The sequence below is a fragment of the Belonocnema kinseyi genome, chromosome 4 (assembly GCF_010883055.1).
Source record: "Belonocnema kinseyi isolate 2016_QV_RU_SX_M_011 chromosome 4, B_treatae_v1, whole genome shotgun sequence".
Classification (NCBI taxonomy): Eukaryota; Metazoa; Arthropoda; class Insecta; order Hymenoptera; family Cynipidae; genus Belonocnema; species Belonocnema kinseyi.
Window position 1 is genome coordinate 46,934,127 of NC_046660.1, and position 13,089 is coordinate 46,947,215.

The window sequence follows — 13,089 nt, forward strand, 5'->3', positions numbered from 1 at the left end:
TATTCTATTTACAAAAAAAGTTCTCAGGTTCAAAAAAACATTCAGTGAACTGAAAAACTGTGGTCGGTAATATAGGTATTTAGCTGTGTCACATGCCCTTAAGAGGTTTCTTAAAAACTAAAAATAATTTCCGGGATTTCAAATAATTTTTAAGGATTTTATGTCATACCTTTTTCAAAATAAATCAGTTATCTTATCAGCGAATGGTGATTTACCGACAGTAGATAAGCCTCCAAAAGCATATAGGTTGAAAATCCAGTTAAAAATTAGCGCTATTTACTTAAATTTAATTTCTTATTCTGATCTCTCTAATAGCTTAATGGAAAAGCACCTGATCGGAAATCAGAAGTTTTGTGGTTCGATTCGCAGTGGAGCGTAGGAGAAGATCTTTTTAAAAAAATTTAATGTTTTGTGATAGCGAAGTCTTTTTATGAATTTTTAAGGATATCAGGGGATTTTAATGAGATTTCGAAAATTTGAAGGGATCTTGAAAGATTTCAGGGGATTTCAAAAGACTTGCTAATATTTTAAAGGATTTTAAGAGATATAAAGGAATTTTGATAATATTACGGTATTTTAAAGGATCTTTAGATATTTGACAAGAGTTAACGGAATTTCAAAGGACTTCCAAATATTCTAATTGATTTCCAGCGTCTTTAAGTCTTTTAATCTTTTAAAGATTTTAAAGGGATTCTCAGAGTTTTCAAGATAAATCATGGCATTACAAAAGGATTTTAAAGAAATCCATGTGGTTAAGAAGTATTTCTACGAATTTTATAGGATATCAGAAGATTTGAAGGGGTTCAATGATATTTCGTCAGATTTCAAAGAATTTAAAGAGATTTCAAAAGATTCCAAACTGTATCCATTGATTTTAAAGTATTTCGAAAGATAAACGGAATTTCAAAGGATTTCCGAATATTATAAAGCTTTTAATAGATATAAAAAATCTCAGTATTTTTACGAATTTTTAAAGAAACCAGGGGAGTTTATTGAGATTTCGAATATTTTAAGGGATTTAAAGGGATTTAGAAAAATTTCCAAAGATTTCAAACGATTTTAAGAGATGTAAAATGGTTTTGATGATTTCACGGAATTCCATAAGATTTTAAGAGATTAAAAAAAAAAGTATTGGAATTTCAAAGGATTTTCGATTATTATAATGGATTTAAAGGGATTTTGAGTATTTCAAGTTTTAAAAGGGCTTTGAGCGATTCAAGGGATTTAAAAAAAGTCTCACGATTTCAAAGTATTTCATATGATACCGAAATATTTAGACGAATTTTGAAGGTTATGGAGGGATTTTAATGGGATTTAGAATTATGGATTTTAGGAGATGATATGATGATTTCATAAAATTTCAAAGGATTTTAAGAGATTTTAAAGGATTTCAAACTATATTCGTGGATTTTAGAGTATTTCAAAAGATAAACGAAAAGTATTGGAAAAAAGTTCAGGGATTTCAAAAGATTTTAAATGATTTGATTGACTACCGATATGTTTTCAAAAGATTTCAGGATATTCAAAAATATTTCGAAGGATTTTAAAGTAAATTAAAATATATAAAAGAGTTTCGATGATTTGAAGGAATTTCAAAAGAATTTTGCAGGTTATCAGGGGATTTTAGTAAGATTTCGAAGATTTTACGAGATTTCAAAAGTTTTGCAAAGGTGTCAGAGTAATTTAAAGGATTTTTAAGGATGTAAAGGGGGTTTCGATTATTGCATATAATTTTATGGTATTGCAACGAATTTAAAAAGATTTTAAAAGATCCAAAACGGATTTTATAAGATTTCAAAAGTTTTGCAAAGAATCAAAGTATTGTAACCGTTTCTAAGAGACCTAAAGGGGTTTCAATTATCTCACGAGATTATAAAAGTTTAAAGAAGAATTTTAAAAATGTCAGAGAGATTTTATAGGATTTCAAAAAAGTCACAGGATTTCAAAGATTTTTAACGATTTCATGTGGTACTGATTTCTTGGGATTTCTAGGGATTTCAAAAGATTCGGATAGATACCTACAGTTTTAAAAGGTTTTAATAAAATTTAGATGGACTTTAAAGATTTCAATGGATCTCGTGAGATTTCAAAATATGTATTTTATGGAATTTCAAGGATTTTAACCGAAGTGATTCATCTTTCAGGTAAGTAGAAGTTTCCACAAAACATATGAATATTTAACCAAAAAGTTACGTTTTCATGTAAAAAAGATAAACTTTAAACAAAAAATAGAATAGTTAAATTTTTAATTCAGAGATTAATTTTTGAGCAAAAAAAGGAATTATCAATTAAAAAACATCAAATTTCTAGCCAGAGAGATACATTTTTAGATAATAATATGGATCTAAAAAAAAATTAAATTAGAATAACTTTGATGCACGTGAAGAATTAAAAAAAAATTACTTTTCAACCAAGAAGATTAATTTTTCTGCAAAAAAAAACGAATTTTTAGCAAAAAACATTAGTTAATAACAAAAGAACCTAGTTGTTAAAGAAAAATTTTATTTTTTACTAAAAAAATAAATAGATCTTAAACCAAATAGTTGATTGTTATTTGATAGTTGAATTAAAAAAAAGACGAATTTTCAACAAAATTGTTGAATCCTCAACTATAGTTGCATTTTGTACCAAAAAAGGTGAAATCTCTCGAAAACAATGAGTTTTCAACGAAATTAATGCGTTTTCAATCAAATAGTCGAATTTTAAAGTAAAAAGATACACTCGCAACAAAAACTGGAAGAGATACGTTTTCAGTAAAAATTTAATTTAAAAAAATAGAATTTTCAACAAAATAGTTCAATTTTCAACCAAAGAGATGAATTTTCAACTAAATTGATGGATAATCATCAACCAAAACAATGCATTTTTAACAAAGACGTTCAACTTTCGACCGAGTAGTATTTACAACCAAAAAAAAATTTTAATTTTAAATAAAAAATAGTAGAACTGAACTGAAAAAGAAAGCATTTTAACCAAAGAGTGAAATCTTGAATAAAAAAAGATTTTTCAGCCAAGAATAAAAAACTTCTTTAACCAAATTGTTGAAATTTTAAGCCGAAGCCACGAATTTTCAACCAGATAAGATGGCATTTTATTAAATTTCTTAATTTTTCTACAAAATAATTTAATTTTAAACCGTAGGGTAGAACTTAAAAGTTACTTTAATTATTAATACGGGATTACACGTTTAACTTTAGCACTTAATAGCTTTTTTTAAACCTTTCAAATTTTAATGAAAGCTTCCTTACTAAATTGATTTTGTTTATAATTTCAAAGCTTTGCAAGATCCGAAAGGTGCTGCCACCTAGTTGATACTTCAGACTTCGTAGCTTATATCACAAAAATTTAAACACAAGTTTATTACTAACTAAAAGAATATTTTTGGAAACTGAGTTTATCTCTTACTTTTTTTGCATTCTTAATTCTTTATTGTCAACTCTAGTCTGAATCTCATCCAGTGTTTGATATAATACCAGTAACAAATAACGCGTAAAAGTTATCGGCACATCCTTGAAATTTTTAATCCGTTACTGTTACAGTTCCTTTTTTCAAAAAGTAACTTTCCAGAAGATTTAGATGGTTTTTCATTTTTTGATTTGAATCAGTGTTTGTTTCAAATTAAAAACGACGTTTTCTTCTTTGATACGAACAATTTCGTCAAATTCAGTTGTGTTATATTCCCAAAATAAAAAAAAATCTCGTATAAAAAAGATAAAATATTACAGTACTATATCGAACATGTTTTTTCGTGTTTTCGATAATCGTCGAATGACCTACTGAAGAAATCTTCTATGACCTTTTATTATCTAGCAATACCGATATATGAATTTAAAAAATATATTTTTTATCTCGTTGATATGAGGAATTTTTTTTTAAATATTCGGAATACAACAGTTTCTTATATGATATATTTGTTCGTGTCTTCGAAAAATATCGATTACCCAATTGAATAAGAACCTTTCAGGACCTACCTTTAAATTCGTTTTGAAATTTCTAAACAAATTTAGTTATTTTTCTGCCAAGAGGATTTCTTTCTAAATTTCATTTTCAATTTTTTCTTTCTTTCTTGATCAATTAATAGCGGCGTAAAAATTGAAAAAAGGGATACATTATTGTAGAAATTATTCAAAATATATAATAATATTATAAAAAAATACTTTAGTATAAAAAAACTTTTTTTTTTAATTTTGAATACAACACTGCCGTAAGTTAGAAAGTTGTTCATTGGAACAGAGCACATCGATTGACATGTTGATAGGCTCTCTGATTTTATAAAAAAAAAGGGTTTCGGCAAGAGAGAAAAATAAGCTTGAAAAATATTTTAAGTATCAATGTTTTTCTCTTATTAAAGAGAAGAACCTCCCTCCATGCGCACTTAAAAAATCTAGGAGAATCAGAATAAAAATGGAAAAAATATATATTTTGAGGAACTTTTATAGAAACTTCATTACATTTTTCATATATTTTACAAAAATATTGTTCTCACCACGAAGAATATTGCAGTTAATCAAACTTTTATTTTTGACAACTGTAAGTTCTTGCAATTTAAAAATAACTTTTTTTTTAATTGTACCCATAAGTTGCTTCGAATATATCGAAAAATATTTTCAAATAAGCCCAAGTGCATTAAAAAATGTTGATTATTTCGAAAGTTATTGAATATTTAAGAAAACATTGAAATTTAGACTATTTTTGCAATAAATACTTTTAAAAAATTCGTATTTGAAAACTTTTCGTTAAAATTGGTTTGTTTCTCTTGTTTCTTTCTAAAAAATACGATAATTTCTTTTTATTACACAAAAATTCTTCTGACCACAAAAATGAATAGTCCGCATAAGACTTGCAGGATGTCTTTTTTATAGAAGGCAAATTTAAAACAAATAGCAAATATTATAAGTGTAGGCGTACGTTTGAAAATAACAAAATGGTGACGATTTGTTATTTTCAAACGTTTTTTTAAATTTCTCTACGGATTGCGAAAGAGGGTCATGAAACTCAAAAGTTTTCGAAAGGAAAATTTGAATAACTAAATTTGTGATTTTTGAGAAATAGTGATCAAAATTCAAATAATATTTTCCACGATGTTACAGATATTATCCGAAATTTTATTCAAATCAGGAATGTACGTTGAAAATTTGTGTATCCTCTTTTTGTACTGCGAATAAGCAGAAAAAATAAAAAATCTTATGCAAATGATAAATTTATGCAGATGACTGAAACGAATCGTTTTATTTATTAAAAAAAGTTTTATTTTGCTTGTATATCTATTTCTAAATATCTTGTTGTAACCATCAAAAAATAATAATTGTTTAGGATTCCATCAATAAGCGCCTTGGTTTTGAGCGTTAACGAAATAAGTTTGGAAAAATTATTATTTTCGTAATTTTGCTATTTTCGTGGATGTCATTTTTTCAAATATTTCTGAAGGCCTCAAACGACTTCCCTTTGTGTATATTCTTATCGGCAGCCCTATTAGGGATTATTAGTGATTAGTAAACCCATGTTTTCAAAAAATATTTTTATAATCTACAGACAACCAGAGAAAATTTTTTCAGGTATTTAGAACGTTTCTTTTGGTAAAAATACGATAGCAAAAAATTGATTAGTCCAGGAAATCTTAAGTGTATATATAGAGAATTTTTGCAACTGAGTTTTTTTTATGTTATTCTTTTTCAGCTGACTTTAAATATTGTTCTTAACATTTAGTGTGATTGAGTGATGTAAATACTATAGAAAAAATATATAAATTAAGAATAATATTTAAAGTCAGTTGAAAAAAAACTCAGTTCTTAAAGATTCACTATATATTTACAGTTATGATTTTCTAGACGAATCAAATATTTGCGTATTTCTACCAGTAGAAACACTCTGGACAGCTGGAAAAATTCTTCCCAAATTGCTCTAGGCTTAGAAACTTTTTTTTTCAGATAGGGGTATACTAAACATTATTATCAAAATTACTAAAATAAGATCTTTTTTAAATCTATTTTGTTAACACGTAGAACCAAAGCGTTTATCGATCGCATCCAAATTAACTATACTTTTTCAGGATCCTCATACACTACTCTTCTACATAGTTCCATTTCCGATTTCCAAAATTTTTTTTTTGACCCACCTTAATATAGATATACTATCATAATGAAAATATGTTTCCTGATTGGTTATCACGACTTATAGTTTAGTATAAATATTATTTTTCAAAACACAATTAATTACAACCAAAAATACAGCAACTTAGAACTTGTTTCTTATTTGAAAGAATTTTGTACTTTTTAAAATATAGTTGCATACTGTTGTATACTGTTGTATATTATTGTATTTTTCGTATAGTTTTAATATCTCACAAGAAAGTATACAAAAATAAACAGTTTTTGAATAAAAATATTTTTTTTTGTTTTCCTATTACGATGATAAATATTTAAATAATATTATTCATATACAAGCGAAAAACTTAAGTTTCATTTAAAATACTGAATCTTAAACGTTTATAATTTTTTTTGAACTTATGGCGTTTTAACATTCCGTTCATTCAAACATTTCATCATTGTAGGTCGAAAAATAACAAATTTTCTAATGTAAAAATTGCACATTTTTCCATACTTTCTTGCAAAATATTAAATTTTGAATAAAATGCAATATAAAATAAAATACCAAGAAAGTACAAAATTAGGTCAAATAACTAGAAAGAGTTCAATTTTGTTGCAATTTACTGTATTTATTTGTATTTTCGTGTAAAATGATCCTAACTTCTCGTATTTATATGTAAACAGATTTCTACCAGGGATTAAAAAAATAATTTTGATTATCTTAAAAAAGATCGTGTTTCATGAAATTTTTGATAAAAAACTAAAACTTTCCAATTAAGGTTTTTAAAGATCGGAAATAGTGATTTGTGTTTTTATTGAATTCCCTAGCGAGTACAATTAAAAATCCTACTGATTTGGAAAAATTATTTAAACAATTCTTCCAATCTTTTCACCCTTTTTCCATTTTTCTTGAGATGGATTGTTTAAATGAAAACAATTAATGTGATAAGAAAGATGTAGTTCACAAAAATGTTTGATTAATTCTAATGCAAATGAAGAAAAATATATTTTTCCCGGGTTTTCCGGGTAATTTAGTAAGAAATACTCAAAAATTGTTATTGTTGAATTGGACCAAATTTCACACAGCCGATTTACAGGTGAAGAATAAAATAATAGGACCACAGGACACGTTATTTTCTGAAATTTTTATTTTACCCTAAGCCCTAGATTGAAAATCCTTATTAATTTAACACTTATTCATCTCCATTCTTTAAAACCATATTTTTCAACAATTACATCATTTTTTAAAGTTCTGCAATTATTGAAAAAATGAATGGTCCGATCGAAAAACCGAAAACACGTTTGGATTCGCCTCCAAAATATCTAAGTGCTCATTTTTCACCATTTTATAAACAATTACACCATTGTTCAAAGTTCTGCAATATGTATAAAAATATATTATTTACAAACTTACTTTGAGAATGTACTGAAAATTTACATTTAAACACCTCCAAGTGAATTTTTAGTAACAAACAAATTATTTAAACAAATAAATTGTCATTATCATTTAATACATTTTTATAACAGTTACAAACTCCCGCAAACGTCGGATATTACAATAAACTTGGTAGCAACCAAACGGTCTTTAACAAATTTGCAAAAAATTTTCTACGTCCCGAAAATTATTGTAAAATACTTAAGGTTAGGTTCTAGAAACCGAAAACACATTTGGATTCAGTTCAAAAATATTTGAATGCGCATGCTTTTTAAAATGATTACACAATATATAATATTCAAAAAATTATTTAAACAAAGTGAACCCTCTTCCTAACTAGCAATTTCAAAATAAAAACGTGGAGGATAAAGTAAAAAATTATTTTTTTATTGTGAATAAATTATTGTTCAGTAAGTTGCGTTGAATGGCGTAGCAAAATGGTTAACAAAATTGTTTTTTAAGTTATTAAGTGTGGAAAAGACGGTTTTATTAGTACAGAGTTTGTTATAGCATCGGTTATTTGCACCAGTTTAGTCATTGTTGTGAAAAGTAAAAAAATAGTGATAACATATTTGCTTAATCATGTGTTTCCTCAAAAAGAATAAAAAATGTCGTTGCGAGATATTTACATGTGGATAAATATAGAATATAAATTTGAAATATAAATATATAAAATATAGGATATAAACATAAAATATACATATTTAGATCCCTATGTTCGAAGATTTTCTTTTAGCCAGATATTCTACAGGTATAGATTGCATTGGAGCCTTTGTCATGTAAACTTGGCATGATAAATAAAATTTACTGTGCTATATTATTGGCTTACATCGGGAATTAAGTGTAAATAGATATTCGAAATAACTAACAAATTCAAATGTTGAGTAGAATTTTCTAAAAAGTTCTGGAAATTTGTCAAAAGTTGATATGGAAAACCTGGACATGTCCTGGAATGTTTAAATCCTACTTCTGCAAGAGTCCTGATACCGGAAACTTCAGGGTCGTTAAATTTCGCGGTTGCCTTTAGAGCCCTCTCCCATATCCACCCGATTAAGTATTAACCTTCAGCAAAGAGGAGGCGCCAAACTAAACATTGAACATCAGAGGTCACTAAGTATCCATAAACGACATGAAAAAAAACCTCTAAAGCCGATGACCCTTTCCACACTTGGCATCGTCACCATGAGTGGCATGATCCCGTTACTCTTCGAAACTACCCCTTTTCGCTGAACCCCGACCCGAAGATTCAAAGACTCGCTTGCGCTCGCGCTCAAGTCCCAGTGTTCCATCATGCGCATGAAGTCCGTTGGCGGAAGACTAAAGGCTGGGTGTGCTGGCGGTAGCCGTGCCGCTGGTCTTGGGGGTAGGAAGGGTTCGGGGTGGAATCCGGAAAAGGGGTTGGTGAATGAGGGTGGCGGTGGGGGTGGCAACTTTGCGGGGTGTCAGCGGGAGTGGTGAAGTTTCTGAACGCTCGATGGCGTGCCAGTGCGGATCGTGATTCCGCGGGACGCGCAGCGTCGCGATGCTCCTTGCAACTGCTCTATGAAGGATATTTTTCCGATCAACACGCGTAATCGGCTCCTTGCGTTTACTCAAAAAGGTGCTTAAAATCAACCCCACATCAGTCCTGTCAATTTTTCATCCTCGAATTTTAATTTTGCATGTCAGGTACCATCAATTTGTTTCATCAGAATCAGTTCGGGAAGATGTCCGATTCTGGTATCTTTGGTTCCTTATCCTCAGTTACCATTCCAGTTTTCTGATCTTTTCTTTTTCTTCTACTTTTTTCTTCTTTTGCTGAATCTTCTTCACTATCGCGCTACATTCATCTTCCGCCAAGATATCTCGCTTATGGTCCATCCGCCACATCCGGAACGGATATCTTGATTCAAGACGTCGAAAACCAGAGAAAAAGGGATTCCAAGTTTTGTGCGATTTAGTCTTCACTGTCAGAAGAATACAATAAAGAATCATAGCCTCAAAAACTTTCCATTGTCCAGTATCTCTTGCAAAAGACACATCTTCATTCCCAAATCCTTTGAATACCTATTATTTTTAGATAAACTTCCTCAAGCACATCATCTGGAATCCCTCGCGTTATCATCAGCTTTAACATGATTTTTTTCTAGAGGAAAAAGAGAATCTCTAATTCCAGTTTTCCAGATCCAAAGTCCCTTTCCCGAAAGTGATTTGAATCTTCAGGAAGTTTCTACAATTTAGGAACTTGAGACTCGTCAATGAGAGATTTTTCCCCAAGGTTCTTCTTCTAAGAGATGAATTAGTCTCTGCAACAAGTGTATCGCAGCGCGATAGTGTTCTGGCGCGCATGGATAATTAACCTATATGCTTCTTCCCTCTTGTTTATGTTACCCCCTCTCTCCCAGGAAGGAAAAACCTCCCCCAAGTATCCAGGACTATACAATTCAAAACCTCGTCCATCGATAATGCCCCCAGCGGGACAGCGCGATTAATTTCGCAGAAAGCTCCTCTCGATGCGAATTTCGAGACGCAACTGAATCGTATCCCATGGACTTTTAATCACGGAAAAGCCCTTTCAATGCCTGGAGCATCAATCGAGAACGAACTCGCCAAAACTTTCTAGAGCTGAATACACACAAAAAGGATAGAAAAAAAGCTTCCAATTGCTCTAATAAGAATTCAATGGGAGCTGGTGGATGTTCCCCAGTGTTCTCCAATTCAAAAACGGATATCGATATTTGTTAAGACTAGATAATTATAGAGTCTTCTATTGGAAAGGTGAATTGAAAATTAAAGATTGTTGATGAATAGGAGAAATCTAGTTTCTGATTCTGCTTCCAATTATACAGTCTCCTATTGGGAAGGTGAATAAATAATTGAAGATTATTGATGAATAGTTGAAGTTTGACTTGTAAGTGTGCAACAGTGGTGCATCAAGAAGAGATTTGAATTTTTGGCTCGATTTAGGTAGAAGTGTTGGTTTTGAGAATTGCTTCGCGACAATTAGCGTGCGACTGGGTAATAGTGAGTGCAAATGAATTTGGTGAATAATGTGAGCCAAAGTGGTGGGAACCTTGCGCTTCCTGTTTCTGGCAAGTGGCGTTAATTTAAATACGTTAGAATGTGAACCTCCTCGACGGAGTAATCGGTGTTGATAAAATTAAATGGTGGTGTAATAAAACTGCCGTCAGCATGGATGCCTGGAAAAACAGAGGGATTATCTGTGCTTACTTTGTTTGGCTAATCATCGATGCCATTAGCGCCGGTCGAATTTTTGGTGAGTGACCATCCCTTTTCACTCACGTAATCAATCACTCGATTCTTCTTTTAGCAGTAAATGTACATTAAAAATATAAATAAATTAAAAATTGATCAATTAATTCAATTATCAATACTGATTAAAAATAGTTCTTTGAACAACCATTAATAAAATTACATTGAAAGAATTTGAAATAGAGAATTGCAGTGGTTTGTTCGAATTTTCATTGCAAAATTAGATACGTTTGGTACATTGGATTTTTCGAAATAGAACAAAATCGAAATGTGCATCGAATCGGCTTTATTTTTTAGATAATTGTCGTTTTTTAAATACAAAATACTCCTTTTTGCGGAGAAGAATGAATTAAAAAAAGCAGTGGTTTTGATCTTTAAAATGTCAATAATCTGAAAAGATCCAACCTGTTTAATTAACAGCTAGATTTTTTTTATTCTGGAAATACCAATGTTTCAAGGGTGTTTAAATTTGCATTGAAAATTCGAATGAACGCCTGAATACCTCTAGTTTAAAATTCAAACAAAACATGTTCAATGATTTTTAATTAAAAAGTTAAAAATAAGAAATTTTCGATTGGGTAAAATCTTTAAAAATGACAATAGTTCAAATAAAATAAAAAATAATTAAACTTGTATTATTTCTAAATAAAAGCGTTTTAAATTAAATAATTTGAAATAGTGTTGGAAATAAAAAAATTGAGAAATTCCAGACTTTATATTGTATCATTTTTAATCCAAAGCGTTCAAAATTAAACAATATTATTTTTAAATATAGAATCCCGAAATTAAACGATTTCAGAATGAAATTTCGAAAATACAAGAATTTGAAATCATCAAAAATTCCATTTTTTCGGACTAGAATTTTGAAAATATCTTTTAAAATTTCAAACAATTTGAAATTTGAAACTAAATTAAAATGTGTAACAGTCAAAGCTTCTAAAATTCTGGAAATTTAAAATTGTATTATAAAAAAATATAAACGATTTTGAATTTAAAACTGTCCAAGTGAAATAGTTTTGAATGATGTGAAATGTTATAAAATGACAATATTTCAAATGGAATTAAAATTATATTTTTTCTAAATAAAAACGTTTTTAATTAAATAATTTGAAAGTGAAAGTATTTTAAATCAGAAGCTGTTCAAATTGAACAATTGCAGATTTAAAATAGTATAATTTTTTTTTAAAGCGCTTAAAATTTAACAATTCTATTTTGAATTGAAGAATCTTGTAACTAAATTATTTTAGATTAAAATTTTGAAAATTGGATAGGATTTAAAATTTGGAACAATTTGAAGTTGAAAACTAAATTAAATGTTTCAAAGACAAAGCCTATAAAATTTTAATATCTTAGAATCGAACGGATTGAAAAGTTATTGACACTTGTATTATTCCTAAATAAAAACATTTTTAAGTGAATAATTTAAAGTAAAAAATGTTTGATATCAGAATATCTTAAAATTAAGAAATTTCATACTGGATACTTTACAATTTCTCATTAAAAGCAATAAAAAACGATTCATTTTTTGAAAATAGGGCGACTTAAAAAAGTTAAAAATTCAGTATTATCAGATTAGAATGTTAAAAAATGGGTTCATTTTAAATTTGAAGCAATTTGAAATTAAATCTATATTAAATGCTTCTAAGTAAAGGCTTCTAAAATTCTAGAATTTTCAATTATTTTTGTACAAAAAATATAAACAATTTTTAATTGAAAACGTTGCAAATAAACTTTTGAAAAAAGACCATGTTTCAAATGGAATGAAACGGACTTGAACTTGTTTTACTTTTTAAATAAAAACGTTATAAATTGAATATTTTAAAGTCGAAAGTGTTTTCTATCAAAATCTCTTAAAATTGAAAACTGTCATACTTGACTTTGCATAAATTCTAATTCAAAGTGTTCGAAATTGAGCAATTTTATTTTAAATTGATGAGTCTCGAATTTGAATTATTTGCGATCAAAATTTCGAAAATAGAACAATTTCAAAACATTAAAAATTTAATATTTCAGATTGGAAATTTGAAAATGGGACGACTTAAAATTTGAAATAGTTTGAAATTAAGAACGATTAAAAATTTTTCAAAGTTAAAGCTTATAAAAACCTTAGGACTATAAATAGCTTCAAATTATGAAAACAAATTATTATTAATAAGTGAAAGCTTTCCAAATAAAAAATTTTTTATAAGGTGACATTTTAAATAAAGGGCAATCTTTCGAATGGGATAAAAAGAAAATTAACTTGAATTACGTTTTAAATAAAAAAGTTCCAAATGGAATAATTTAAAATAAAAACTGTTTGAAATCAGAAACTCT